This window comes from Gorilla gorilla, chromosome 1 (assembly GCF_029281585.2).
Source record: "Gorilla gorilla gorilla isolate KB3781 chromosome 1, NHGRI_mGorGor1-v2.1_pri, whole genome shotgun sequence".
NCBI classification, from domain to species: domain Eukaryota; kingdom Metazoa; phylum Chordata; class Mammalia; order Primates; family Hominidae; genus Gorilla; species Gorilla gorilla.
The window spans coordinates 221,687,091-221,702,305 of record NC_073224.2 but is presented as its reverse complement, the minus strand read 5'-3'; the positions used below and the strand labels follow the sequence as shown (position 1 = coordinate 221,702,305).

Genomic DNA, 15,215 nt, shown 5'->3' with positions numbered 1-15,215 from the left:
GCCAGCATAGAAGTTATCGTGGGGGTGAAGGTAGTGACTGGGGAGGAAGGAGAAGGTGGGAACTTTCTGGGTTTCTGGGAATGGTTGAGTGGTGTCTACATGAGTGTGCACATAAGTAAAAATGCATCGAGTTGCTCACTTGAGCATTTGTGCATTTAACTATAAATTATACCTACAAAAAGGAATAAAATCATTACAGTAGTGGTAGCATCAACCACATTTTGAGTGCTACATTAGCACTATACAGCTATTATCTCCAACCTTGGGAGATAGGCATTATGATTCCTGCTTAATAGATAAAAAGACTGAAGCTTCCTGTGTCCAAGAGCATAGTTAGGAAGTAGCAGAACAAGATTCCTGGCTGCTTTCTTGGCCTGTCTCAATGCCTTTCCTATCAGGAAGGCCAGGTGACCTGGGCCCAGGGCCTACCCAATACCTGCATACAGAGGGCCCGCCTTCTTTTCTTTTCTTTCTTTCTTTCTTTTTTTTTTTTTTAGACAGAGTCTCACTCTGTCGCCCAGGCTGGAGGGCAATGGGGTGACCTTGGCTCACTGCAACCTCTGCCTGCTGGGTTCATGCGATTCTCCTGCCTCAGCCTCCCGAGTAGCTGGGAATACAGGCGCCCGCCACCACACCTGGCTAATTTTTTTTTTTTTTTTTTTAGCAGAGACAGGGTTTCAGTATGTTGGGCAGACTGGTCTCAAACTCCTAACCTTGTGATTTGCCCACCTTGGCCTCGTAAAGTGCTGAGATTACGGGCGTGAGCCACCGCACCCGGCCAGGCCTGCTTTCTTTTCTAAATGGCACTGGACAGTTGGTGGAGTGTGCCCTGCCCTGGTCCTGTCATTTCTTGTCCCTGGAGACAAACCTGCCCCAGACACGGTCCATGCATCCCTTGCCTTGAGGCCCCAGGCCTTTCTGTCTTCATGTAGAATCTGGCAGCCTGCAGCCCTGAAGAATGGGAATAAATGATCTTCTGTTCACCCCACCCCGGCCCACTTGCTCCTCACCCAACCCCTCCATTCAATGAGACGTCTACAGTCTGCACCTGGGCCTTCAGTAGGACGAAGTTAGATGGTGTGTGAATCAGGTCCAAATAGCCTTCGGGTGACATCCAGGCACTCTATAACCATGCAACTGTAATAGGCTGATGTTTATCTTGCTGGATGTAGGATGTATGCATTTAATAAAGTATTAATATGAAGACCAGATTGCTTCTCCTGTCAAGTGGAAGAATGAGATTAGAGAGGAGAGAGAAGCTGGGTGCTCCCCTGGGAAGAAGGATCCCCCCCAGACACTCTCCTTTGTGAGCCAGGACTCCTTTGCTTTGCAGAATAAATGCATCCTAACAGAGTGACTGTAAAGGGACTTTCTCATTGAATTTTTGCATTGCAAAATCAAAATATGTTCCAGAGAGCAGGAAAGATGCTCCCATGGAGTGAGTGGATCTAGTTTAGTGGCAAAGAAGTTTGGCTGAATGTCAGGTGTTAGGCATAGCTAGTGTGGGGTAACGTTTGGGGAGAAGTTTTCCAGTAATCTATACTTCCAGCTTTCGACGGCCGGTCCTGGTGTTGGAGACTCTCTCTGCTGTGCTAGGGGACTCCTGAGTCCACGTGCATACCCCCCCTGAAGTTTGTTTTCTTACCTTTATTGCAGGGTGTCTCAGCCTCAGAACTTCTGGTGCTCAGAGCCAGATGACTCTTGGTTGTGGGGCTGTCCCCGCACTGCAGGGTGTTTAGCAGCATCCCCGGTTCCTGCACACCAGATGCCAGTAGCGCAGCCCCCCTCCAGTTGTGATAGCAGAAAATGTCTTCAGACATTGCCAACTGTCCCCTGGGGGTCAAAAATCACCCCTGGTTGAGAACCACTCTGCTTTCTTGAACCATCTCTTTATTTTATTTTATTTTTTATTTTGGAGACAGAGTCTCACTCTGTCACTCAGGCTGGAGTGCAGTGGTGTGATCTAGGCTCACTGCAGCCTCCACCTCCTATGTCCAAGTGGTCCTCCCACCTCAGCCTCCCGACTAGCCAGCTAGGTTTACAAGTGTGCACCACCACACCCAGCTAATTTTTGTGTTTTTTGTAGAGATGGGGTTTCACCATATTGGCCAGGCTGGTCTTGAACTTCTGACCTCAAGTGATCCGCCCTCCTTGGCCTCCCAAAGTGCTGGGATTACAGGCATGAGCCACTGTGCCTGGCCTTCCCTGGACCATTTCTAACGGCTGCTAGAGTGGAGATGTGAAATCTCCCTGGGCCAGTTGGGCTGTTGCCCTGATAACTAAGCTGCCCAGCTTGAAGAGTCTGAACTCAAGAGCTTTGATCCTGCAAGAAGAGTCCATTCCCTTGTTCTTCAGTGGGAAAACCCTGTCACCTGAGTTCATTTAAAACTGATGCAAATCCAGAGAGCAAAGCCACGCTGCGTTCAGAACATGTCTTAAGACAATAGGTTCAAGGAAACAGCGTTGTTACTGAGCAAATTCCCTTTGCAAATTTCCAGGCCCTTCCGTGCCAAAGCGAGGTAATCCAGTTTAATGCGAGTTGCCTTTTTGGGAGAGAAAAATAAAAGGCAAAATATTTAAGGATTCCTTTATTCTGCTTTTAGCTTCTGAGCCCAGCAATTAATTCTTATGTGCTAAAGGACTTCTGTGTTTATGAGGCATTATTATTTAATGTAGGCCTATTTTAAATTGTAATTTTTTTCATTAAGTTGCCTCTTTTTACTTATTAAGACCAGTTTTATAACCTAGCATAGACTGTATTCCTTGAGTAATAACTATTTTTCTTTTAAAATATTCCTTAATAACCCATCATCCATATTTTAAATTTTATTCTGAGTCAGAGATGCCTCCCTGTTGCTCACACGTCTCTCCTCATGATTCTGAGTAATGTTGGAGGATGCAGGGCTGCCAGATCCTCTGCCAGCTTTGCTTTAAGTCTCAGTGCAGAAAGCGAAACAGCAGCCACTGGTGACTGCCCAGCCTCCACGCTCCTGAGGCCCACGTGGAGCAGCCAACAGGTTGGGCCATCTGCCCCACAGCTTCCCAACAATGTTCCGTAAGGCAGGCTTGCTGGGAGCAGCTGATGGCGGGGGAGGGGCGCAGAGAAGTGGGATAGCTGCAGGGAGCTGGAGCATGGCAGGGCAGTGAATCCCAGGTCATCTGCGGCAGCACGGCCCCCGGGTGCCGGGCACAGTGCTACGGTCCTTGCCTGGGCCATCTCTCTGCATCTCCCCTTGCCAGCCTTAAGAAGTAAAGAGAATTATCCCATTTTGCAGAAGTGGAAACTGAAGCTCAGAACAGTGGCGTGACTTATTCAGGGTTGCAAGGCTAGCTTGTGATAGAGTCAGAAGCTGTCCCCAGGTCTGTCTGATTCCCAAGCTCAAGGTTATAATCTCGCAGCACTAGTGGTCCTGACAATTCTCCTACAAGCAAGGAGACCAACTTCTCCAATAGAACATTTCAGAACACCTTCCCTGCTGTTCTCATCTTGGCATCATCATTGTCCTGAGAAATAAGCGCCACGAGCCCATTTTTCCGATGAGATGACTGAGGCCCAGAGAGGAGTAGGGACTTGCCCTTTGTGTCCATGGCAGAATGAGAGCTAGCCCGGGGTCTTCTGCTTCAAGGTCTGGGCTGCTTTCTTTTCTTCCTGCCTCAGCCTATGGTTTCCCCATTGCTGACTGCACCACCAGCCCAACCCAGGGGGGTCCTGGCCCCTCTGCTCAACATGCCCCTGGCCCTGGAGAGGGCACTGCAAAGACAGCCATGGGCTGTCCGGGCACCTCACAAGCATCCTGTGGTCACATTGGTCTCAGCCCTCCTCCCTGTCAGCAGTTTCAGCTGTTCCTTGGATGCAGGATTGACCCAAGGTTAAGAAAATGGGAATTCCCCTCACCCACCACCAAGGACATAGAGAAAGTTCCAGAGGGTGACCGCAGGCTGTCAGATGAAAGACGGTCAGAGAAAAGACACTAGTGTGGTAGAAAGGTCATAGGACTGTGCTTTAGGAGACAGGGGTCCTGGTCTTGAGTTGCCTGTTAATTGGCTCTGTGGCCTTGGCCCGGGGCTTTCTCTTCCCTGGGCCTTGATTTATCCATCTGTGTAACAAAAGGGTTTCAATTCCAGATCCTTAAGTCCCCTCCCTCTGATATCCTGCCATGGGAAACCTGCTTTGGGATGCCAATTCAGCAACAGTGTGGCCAGACCCACTGATTTATTTTGTTGCTTTTTCATTCATCTTATTCATTCATTCACTTTTTTTCCACCAAGAACGTTATTGAATTCCCACTGTATGCAATGCATTAGTGGAATGTAATAGTAGACTAACTGCTGTAACAAACCAAATTTCAGCAGCTTAACACAGTGGTATTTTATATCTTATTCATATCAGGGCTTTTGGGGACCATAGGAGGACTTGGCTCCATACAGTCATTCAAGTACCCAGGTTTCTTTCATCCTTTCATCGTATGATCCACCCTCTGCCAAGTCCTCAGAGCCCTCCCCACCCTGGTGATGAATGGAGAGAGAGGGTGTGCAGGCAGTATGGGAGGTTTCTAGGGGCCAAGCAGGAAAGTCATATTCCCCTGGCCATGATATAGTCACATGGCCCTGCCAAACTGCAAGTACTGCCTGAGTAGCTGGGAGGGAAAGGAAATGGAGTGTGGGGAGCACACGGCCATCTTCCTGGGTCTGGGGAGCACACACACAGCACAGAGCAAGGACCATGTACAAGACAGAAGCTTCAGATCCCAATTAGAGCTCAGGTGAAGGAGTCTGGGACAACCACAAGAACGTGAGGTCCCAGGTGGACCCGGAATTGGCAGGCCCAGCATTGCATCCCACAGGAATCCCTGTCATCAGCCCAGGATCTGCTGCCTAAGGAAGCTTTTCCCTAGTCTCATCACCTTCCCTGCCCAACACTTCAAAGGCATGATGACTGACTGAGCAAGTCCTGCCCTTCTCTAGCCTCATTGTCACCCATCCATAAAATGGGAAGAAAAATGACCAACATTAGCTTTGCAGGGAATTGGAGGAGCATCAGGTGTCTACAAAGGGCCATAGAACAGCCTTCCCAAGTCTTCTTATTAATAGTATAAGCATATCATTATCAATAATGAAACACAAATTAATAATAAATAAACAAACTAATGATAAATAATACATACATCATGAATAATACATTAATCCTACAAGTTTTTGAACATCTATTGCCTCTGACAGAGGGGAATTTGATTAGTTTGCTGGAGATTAGAGAGGGGGAATATTTCAAAAGAGCCCGGGAGGTCGGGGCAAGGGATGGATGCCAGAAAGCACTGGGGACTGCTCCCTGCAAAGGCTGTAAATCATTTGAGGTCCCTGGTGGTCCAGAGCTGAGCTGACCTGTTAGGGGAGGTGAGAACCAGGAATCTTGAGTGGGATGCTCCCCCTCCGATGTTCTTTCATGGCCCAAATTTAGGATGGGAAATCCATAGCTCAATAAGGCAAAAAGTATCCAGCCGCAGCAAAATTAGAGTTCATGGTCCAGGCTAGGCCAGTTGAACATACCTATTATATTAGTCCGTTTTCACACTGCTATAAAGAACTACATGAAACTGGGTAATTTATAAAGAAAAGAGGTTTAATTGACTCACAGTTCTGCATGGTTGGGGAGGCCTTGGGAAACTTACAGTCATGGAGGAAGGTGAAGGGGAAGCAAGGTATGTCTTACATGCAGGCAGGAGAGAGAGAAAGCAGGAGAGAAAGTACCGCAATTTTTTGTTTTTGTTTTTGTTTCTGTTTTTTGAGATGGAGTCTTGCTCTGTCGCCAGGCTGGCCAGGCTGGAGTGCAGTGGCGTGATCTCAGCTTACTGCAACTTTGCCTCCCGGGTTCAAGCAATTCTCCTGCCTAGCCTCCCAAGTAGCTGGGACTACAGGTGCACACCACCACACCAAGCTAATTTTTGTATTTTTAGTAGAGATGGGGTTTCACCATGTTGGGCAGGATGGTCTCGATCTCTTGACCTCGTGATCTGCCCTCCTCGGCCTCCCAAAGTGCCAAGATTACAGGCGTGAGCCACTGCGCCTGGCCAGTACCACACTTTTAAACCATCAGATCTCATGAGATCTCACTCACTCACAAGAACAGCATGGGAGAAATCTGCCCCCGTGATCCAGTCACCTCCCACCAGATCCCTCCCCTGACACGTGGGGATTACAATTCAGGATGAGATTTGGGTGGGGACACAGAGCGAAACCATATCACCTATAGAACTTATTAGTTCATTCATGGATTCATTCATAGATTCATGGATTCATTCATTCATTCAATGTGTCCTCAATGCCAGTAGTGTGGCCAGCAGCATGCAAAGCACTAAGAATGTAGTAACAGAGACAGGCATTTGGCCCGTTAGAGGCTCCCAGTCTGCTGCGGGAAACAGACTGGCAAAAAGAAGTGTCCTCATGCAATGAGTTAGGGCTATGGTAGATGCTGTGAGAGGGCCACCTAACCCAGATTTGGGAATGCTGGGCATGGGGTAGGTGAAGCTGGAGTGTACATCAGGAGTGGTCTTTGGGGTAAATGACATCTAAGCTAAGACCTGAAGGACATAGCAAAGTGATGGGGGCAAAGTGACGGTCTTCCAGGCCGAAGGAACGGCAGGTGCATAGACCCAGTGGCCCGATGCAGCCTGACATACTTGGGGAGCTCTAAGTAATTCAAGATGGCTGTGGCTCAGGGTGCAAAAGATAGAAGGGCAAGAGATGAGCAGAGCAGGAGGAAGACCCATGAGTCGTCTTGTATAGGGGTCAGGGGTTTGGACTTCATCCCAAAGGCAACAGGGAGACAAAGAAGAATTTGGATGCAGGCCAGGACATGAGCACCCTGGGCTACAGCATAATCCACATTGTTCCAGGGCTCCATGGCTCACAAAGCCCCGTAAGGTACAGTGTTCATGTCTTGGTTCATTCATTACTTTATTTGTGCAGCACACTCACTGAGCACCCATCATGTGTCAAGCATTATGCAGAGGTGCATACCGGGTCCCTGGGCTTGAGCGCTAGTCTGATGTCTGAGACAGACACATGAAGAACCACATGTTATATTACAATGGAATGTGTTTGGGCTGTGACTGAGATGTTTACAAAGGTCTATGAGCTCAGGAGAGGGTGTATCGGACTCATATCAGTCAAGAAGGGGGTGACCGTCACATTGAACCTGGAAGGATGCAAATTTCCCTAGGTGAACTCAGAGGAGAAGGGCGTTCCAGGAAGAGGAAACAGCATAGGGAAAAATAATTGGAGGGGTTTGGAAGGGCTGATGAGGCTGCTGCAAGGCGGGCAAAGGCACAATGTGAGACTGATTGAGTTGGAGGGGCAAAGAGAGGCAAGCTCATAAGGGACTCAGTTGGCCATGACAGTCTGAACTTTATCCTGAATTGGAAGGCAATGGGGCAGGGAAATTGAATGGCATTAACCAGACAGGTGGCATCATCATATTTGCATTTTAGAAATATCATTGAGACTTTAGGGGGCTGGGTACCTTAGAGGGACAAGTTTGGGGGCCAGAGACCAGTGAGCTGGCTATTGCAGAGTTCCACCGGGAGATGTGGAGGGTCCAAACTGAGGCCAGATTGGTGCAGAGTGGAGTGAAAAAGACAGTTGTGAGAGTTATTGGAGAAGCAGAATTGATCCGTCTTAGAGACTGATGACCTGTTAGCTTTCCCCCTCTTTATGGAGTGGCTTTCTTTTCTTAAGAGGCACTGCCCACTCCCGGCCCCACCTCTCACCCTTTTTTCGGCCAACAAGGAGGTAGATGGTTGGGAATTCCCATTAGTCCAGCATGGAAGAGTGTATTTCACAGAACTCTCTGTACCTGCCTAGAAGATATGGTTGCAGTAATTGGTTTGTTGTAATAATATTTATTACAATAGTAATTATGCAGCACTGGAACCCAGGGAGGATGTCCTTAGTGCCAAGATAGGGTATTTGTCTTCATGAGATAGGGGTGACCTCTTTTCTTCATGAGTGGTAGTGCGTGGAGCTCCTGTTATCACATGGAGATAAATTCCAGACCCACAGCAGGGGGAGGGTGGTGTGAGGAATTTATGTGGCCCTGACTGTCATGGTCCATCCCAGCAAGACCTAAAATCCAGCTAGTGGAGCTGCTGCCAACCACCTGACCACCCGTCTGCCCCAGGTCAAGTTGTGGCGTGGTCCACAATGGTTCTCTTAGGAGATAAGAGTCCTTGAATTCTTGTCACCACTGCTGCACTTCCAGATGCAGAGTGGGCTGAGAACCTGTCCCTGCTCTCAGGAACTCCTAGTCCAATGGCAGACACACCCGCTGCCCCCTGAGAAAAGGATGGATGACCCATGTTGCTTTTCAGTCTTCACTAGTTACTTGCTATCAATAAGTAATGGTTTGGGTGACACACGGCAGACACTTCTGGGCCAAAATAACTGGTCCTGAGCTAGGTTCAGAGGACTGTATGTCAGAGATGTGGCGGAACAAATTGGCCAGCCCAGCCACAAGTCTCTTACAGTTCCAGAAACATTCTCAGTCAAACACATCTTCCTGGCCCTCCTTGCAGACTTTGCTGGCTTTGAACTTGAAAATGGCCTCAGCCATCTGTCTTCCTGCTGCCACCTTGTGGATGCATTGTGTCCTGTGACTATAGCAGGGTGCTTGACCCTGCTACACTCCAGCAAGACTTCTTGTGTCCTTCCTAGCCCCTAGTCCCACTACCCACTACCCACTCCTATTTTCAGCTTCTCCATTTAGAAGCAAGGGGGAGTGGGTTGCCATGAGGTGGTGGGAAGAGTATCGGACTCAGAGTCAAAGGGCCTGCCTGCCAAGCCTCGTTCTCTGTGATGGTGAGAAAGTCACTCTGCATCTATGAGCCTCAGTCTCCTCACCTGTAGAATGGGGACACTATCCGACAGGGTTGCAATGGTAATCAATGAGCTAGTAATTACAGAAATCCTTTGAAAACTGCCAAGCACTAGTCACATGTTCATTTTTTCATTCCTTCAACAATTATTTATTGGGCTCCTACTAAGTGCCAGGCACTGTTCTAGATTCTAGGGATATAGTAGTGTTAGTCCATTCTTGCATTGCTATAAAGAACTGCCTGAGCCTGGGTAATTTATAAAGAAAAGAGGTTTAATTGACTCAAAGTTCTGCAGGCTGTACAGGAAGCATGGCTGGGAGGCCTTGGGAAACTTACAATCATAGCAGAAGGTGAAGGGGAAGCAGGCACATCTTACGTGGCTGGAGCAGGAGAAAGTAGGGGAGCTGCTACACACTTTTAAACAACCAGATCTCTTGAAAACTCACTCATTATCAAGAAAGCAGCAAGGGAAAAGTCTGCCTCCATTGCCCAGTCACCTCCCACCAGGTCCATCTTCCAACACTGGGTATTACGATCCGACATGAGATTTGGGTGGAGACCACAGAGCCAAATCATATCAAAGTAGTAATTAAACAATACAAAATCAAGGACTTCCAGCTCTGGTGAGATGAAGTGAAGACAAGCCTCATTTCATCTTTCACTAATTCAAATATAAAACCTAGGCAGAATATGTGGACATCTATTTGAAAAATCTGAAAAGTAAATACTAGCAGATGGATTGGGGAAAAACACTAGAATCAAGGTGCCACATAAAGAATGAAGATACATAAAACCTACAGTCTTACTAGGTAATACTTAAAAAGTGCAGAATACAAATGAAAATCACTTGATACACACACACAAAAAAAACCATGAAAATCTCAACTCACATGGGGAAAGAAAATCAGTAGACTACAACAATGAGACGGCACAGATGGTTGAAGTATCTGACAGAGATTTTGAGGCAGCTATGAAAATGCTTGAACAAGTTATCAAAAACAGTCTTGAAACAAATAATGAAATAGGCTCAGCAAAGACATAGAAGATATAAAGAAGAGCCAGTTGAAAAAGTAGAGCTGAAAAATACAATAGCCAAAATAAAAAACTCACTGACTAGACTCAGTAGCAGAATAGAGATGACAGAGGAAAGAATCAGTGAACTTGGAGGTAGATCAATAGAAATTATCCACTCTGAATGACAGAGAAAAAAATATTGAAACTCACACACATAGTCTCATGGGGTGTACAGTCTAGTTGGAGGTCAGGGATGTCAACAGACAATAAACAAGTAAGTATATGTAGGCAGTGATAAACGTCTAAGAAGGAGTAAAGCAGGGTAATAAGTCAGAGAGTGACAGGGGTGCTATTTACATGGGGTAGTTGCAAGAGTCTTCTCCAAAGTGGTGACATTTGAGCAGAGAAAGGATTGAGGGATTGAGCCATGTGGGTATCTAGGGAAAGATTGTTCTGGAAGGTGGGAGCAGCAAGGGCAAAGGCCCTGAGGTGAGGATATTCTTAGGAAGCTCAGGGGCCAGCAGCGTTCATTGTGAGTAGAGAAACTGAATGAATTCAGAGTGAGGGGAGCTGAAATCAGAGAGGTAGGGAGGACACAGGGCCAGGTGAAGGCAGAACAGGTGGGCCAGTGAGGAGATGGAGCAGTAGGCGAGGCAACAAATGATTGTGGCCAGGTGCAGGGAGATAGCAGTGGAGGGGTGAGCTAGTTGGATTCTGCATATATTTTATAGAGCTTACAGGCCTTGCTGGCTGCTTTGATGTGAGCATGAGAAAAAGAGGAGGTTCCAAGAAGTAGATTGGTGTGCTCTGAGCTCCCTGATTGGGAAATAGGGGGAAACATCACATCATTGTAGGGCCTGTTTCCTTGTGGTGCCTGGAGACAACCAAGAGGTGCATCAGGCAGTGATGGACTGCCTTACAGCAGGGTTCCCTACCCAGGACTTAGGCACGGGCATGGAGGATGTTTGCATTTCTAAGTGTGAAGTTTCCTGGCTAATCTGAGTCCATGCATCTGGGCTTGTGAGATAGCATGAAGAACCACACCCTCATATGCTGCAAGCTCCTTTGTTAGCTCCCCTCGTGGCAAGGAAATGGGAGAAGCCAGGAAGATAGGACAAAAGCTCAGCTCACTGTCACCAGGAGAAGCAGGATATTGTTCAGGATGCAGCAGCAGCTCCTCTTGCAGCCCTGAGTCTGCTGGTTCTGGCACTCACATGCTGAGGTGGGCACCAAGTTTCTTGTTCGAGGGCCCTGTTGTTATGGTGGTTCAGTTAAGTGCCACTACCTGTAGATTTGTCTGCCTTACAGTCTCTCCCTTACCACCGTGCTGTCTGCTGACGCATAGTTAATGTCTCATATCCTACCATCCTGAGTAAGAGAACCCGATTGAGTGGCCACTCACCACTCAGTGCCGATTTTCTCTGTTGGATGCAGTTCTGATGCTTGGTTTCATGGGAGGCTGTTGGATACTCCGAGCTGGCAGCAGCACCAATCCAAGCAGATGTGGTCAGAGAAGCAGGTTCAGAATACACCTGAGGTCAGGGGAGACTTTGGCTCAGGCTGCTTAGGGAAAAGCCCATTAGAAAGAGGTGCCTCTGTGAGGGCCCTCCTGGGAATTATAAAACAGTCAAGGGAATGAGTAGAATCCATTTGTTTCTTTCTTCAACACCATCTTTGATCCAGGTGCTGTTCTAGGCACCTGGGGACCATAGAAAATAGAAACAGTTTATGGCCTGTGTTGAGGTGAGCATACCCTGAATATTTCATTACAAGTAATTTTCGGTGTCCCAAGCAGTAGGAGCGGGAGAGGCAGGAGTGCTTTGAGAACTATGGAAGTTAGAGGAGTTGTTTTCTTGAGGAGGTAACATTTTTGTGAATCCTTGAAGGATGCCTAGGAAATATTGAAGTTACCCAAGTGAGGGAGAGGGCTTAGGGCAGAGGGACAGCCCGTGTTCAGGCCCAGAGGTTAGAGGAGGCTGTGTGTGCAGGACAGCAGAGGCAGCAGGCCCTGGATGATGAGTGAGAGGTGCCAGAGGAACCTCAGAGCTAGGCATGGGCCAGATCTCCCTGCTGGGAGGATGTGCAACTTTTCCTATGGAGCAATGGGAAGCTCCTGGAGACCCTAAAGAAGGCCAGGGGCGTGCATATTAGAGAAATGATCAGGGACCATGAATGGGTGCAGGAAGCCCATGTTGCATACTTTGTCACCACCACCACCACCACCATCTTCTGAGAACCCAAGAGCAGCCATGCTCTGAGGAGGGGGTTGCCATTCACTTTCACTCAGCTTTACACCGAGTCAAGGGAGGCATAGTTACTCCTATTATCCAAATAGGCACAGAGGTTTAAGTGAATTAGCCAGGGCCATCCATGGACATGGTGAAGTTATAACAAGGGTGAAAACTCATCTCGGTTTGTCAGAAACATTGTCAGTTTTAGGTGCTGAAAGTCTCTCGTCCCAGGAAACCCCCTCAGCCCTGGGCAGATAGGGACAAGTGGTGACTCTAACATAATTTATGTCTCTTTTCAGAGACAGGCCCATATCCCTCTGATGGAAGCCCTCGCTGACCCCGTCCCCTGGGGCAGACCTGAGCCATCCCTCTGGACACATCCCCTTGGAGCTGGGAAAGGCCAGGGAGCGATGTCAGGATGTTGCCAGGAGAGTTCCCGGGTGTAGGAGCTATTTGTCATCACCTCGTTAGAAGGGTGCCAGGTTCCTAAATATTGCCTGCGATTTTGCTAAATGTATCTTAACAGGAGTGGAGTAAACGCTGTCAGAGATAGAGGGGAGAGTGATGGTGCCATCCAGGATAATGAACTGCTTAGTTAAGATGGATCCGTCTCCACTCCTGATCCACTTCTGGATACCGCGCTTAGTGGAGCTCACGCATCAAGGCTGATTGGTGGCAAATTTAATGCCCTGAAAGACAGAGCTCCGTCTTCAGCTGGTGGTTGAGTAATTGGAGGATTTGCTTCTCTAAGGAATGGTATTGAGTTGTACCCAAAAGGAAGGTGGCAAGGTGGCCTCTGCTACTTCCCAGGTTTAGGTTCAGTTAGCATCTGATATGGGGTTAGTTGGAGCAGGAAGACCCCCAAAATCAAGTTCCCTTCTCATTTTACAGATGAAGAGACTGAGGCCCAGAAAGAGGGAAAACTTGCCAGGTCCCAGCGCTGGGTGGCAGTGTTGCTGAGACCAGAACTCACCTCTCCTCTGCTCTTCACCGCTGTGCTCCTGGCTTCCCCCACCCATGCCTGCTCAGCTGTGCCTCCTCATTCCCAGGGGCTCCATAGGAGGGATGAACCCCGAAGTGCTTCCATTCAGAAACCTCTCCAGGAGGGTCCCCAGCAGAAGCCTTCTTGAGCCTCCTCTCTAGTTTTATGTCCTCTGCCTCGGGGGAGGATCTCACTTTGTGGGTCTCCTGACTTTGCCCCCAGCCTGGATGAGATGTCTGGCTGAGCTGGTCATCTCTGGATCTTCTCTTCTCTCCAGTCAGCTTCCAGATGCCAGTCTCTGCTCTTTCAACCTCTACCTTGGAGCTGTCTTTCCTAGACTGGAGAGTGGAATGCCGGAGGGAGTGCAGGCAAGGGAAGGGGGTTGGCGGGAAGCATGGTGCCATCTCGCTCTGATCCAGGATGTCCTGTTTGGGTAGAGCTTGTGTTGAATGAAGCCCTGGACCATGCTTTACCACTTTGGACCCTGTGATTATTCCTGCATCCACATTACACATGGGGAAACTGAGTCCCATGGCAGTCCCATAACTTGCCCAGGTCGCTACTGAATGCTAGAGTGAGAAACTCGATTCTATCGACAGACTTCAAATTCTGGAGAGGTACATGGGTGGAGAAGAGCCAGGAAGGATGGGGAGGAGATTTTCAGGAAAAGAATCCGTGCAGGGTATGTGGAAGATGATGGAATTTTGTGAGATCAGGGCTGGGGGAACATTAATTGGACCTAGAGGAGAACTTTTCCTGTGTTTTTCTCTTGGAAACAGCTCCCTTGCTATATGAACCCTTGCCATCTCCTCTCCTGTGTGTGTCTGTGTCTCAGAGGTGTTTTCTCACCTGTGATCCAGGTGTTGATTGGTGCTGTCATAGCCTTGCCTGGCACATCTGTTGGAAAATCACCTTGCTTTCCACCTTCTCCCTCCTCACCCCGGCCAGAGAGCCCACCTCCAGACCTAAGACTTAGACCCCACACATCACCTGATGTTTGTCCTGGCCTTGGATAAGAAGGGTGGAGCCCACAGCTCATTGCCAGGCTGTGACCTCAAGCCCTGAGGCAGTAGGGTCTCCCCTCTGCCCACCATCTCTCACGTGAGCCTGGCCCCAACCCCAGGTCTCTCTGTTTATGGTTCCTATCATTCAGTGTGTAATTCTGGGTCAGTCCTTTCCCCACTCACCTGGCCCAGCTCCTGCACTGGCTTCCCTGCCCTGTCTGAGAGCCAGGCAGCTGGTGAAGACTCAGTGGCAACCGATGGAGCTGCAAATTGGGGGATACCACCCAGAATTCCCAAGAGACCCCATCAAGTAGTATGTTCTGCTCCAGCCAGTAGCAAGAAGTGGTAGAAAGAAGTTGGCTTTGGAGCCAGATAGCTCTGGGTTCAGATCCCAGCTTGGCTGCTCTGTCCATGCGGCATGGAACGAGGTGCTCCATAGCTCTGAACAGTAGGTCGTTCCTGTCTGTGACAGAGGCATATTTACAGGAGGGTACGAGGACCCAAACTGCCTGTGCCCATGAACGCTCAAAATGCATTGCTTATTGTATTCATATTTTAATACTCTACTGATATTAATAGAATTCATATTCCAGAAGGAGAGGCAGATGTACAAACAGACAATTGCACTCCAGTGTGACATACTCATGGTCGTGGCATCGTACAAGGCACTGGTTGCTGCCTGAGCTGCTGAAAAAATGGGAGTGAGAGTGCTGGGAAAACTAAGTGACACATGCTCAGACAAGGAGTTTTAATCCTTAGAGCTAAACCTGTCTCTGCAGCCTGGAAACCCCACTCCCTCAGCTTCCTGCGGGGATGAGAAGGGGAGTGCCCAGCTACGAGCATTTCTCCTCCTGGCTGCTACCGTGACTCCAAGTAGGGGCATCCCTGGAATGGAAGGCACAGTCACTCCTGCCTCGGTTTACAGTGGTGTTTCCCGACATTTGTTTTCAAGGACTCCAGTGGGGCTGAGACTAGGGTTAGGCTAGCCAGGTGCACAGGGGGTAACATTCAAAGAGCCACCCACTCACTCTCAGGATGGTGCAATGAGACGGTGTCCTTTAATTTTGCACTGCAGGCCCCTCGCTTGTCTCACTCTATTCGCTCCCATTCCTGGCTC

General features: G+C 48.7%; 1 protein-coding gene across 5 annotated transcripts in view; it reads left to right on the top strand.

Annotated features, from left to right (window-relative positions):
- Window positions 1–15,215, top strand: part of IGSF21 (immunoglobin superfamily member 21) — a 271,595-nt gene that overhangs the window by 101,165 nt on the left and 155,215 nt on the right. The gene's annotated exons all lie outside the window — the stretch shown is intronic.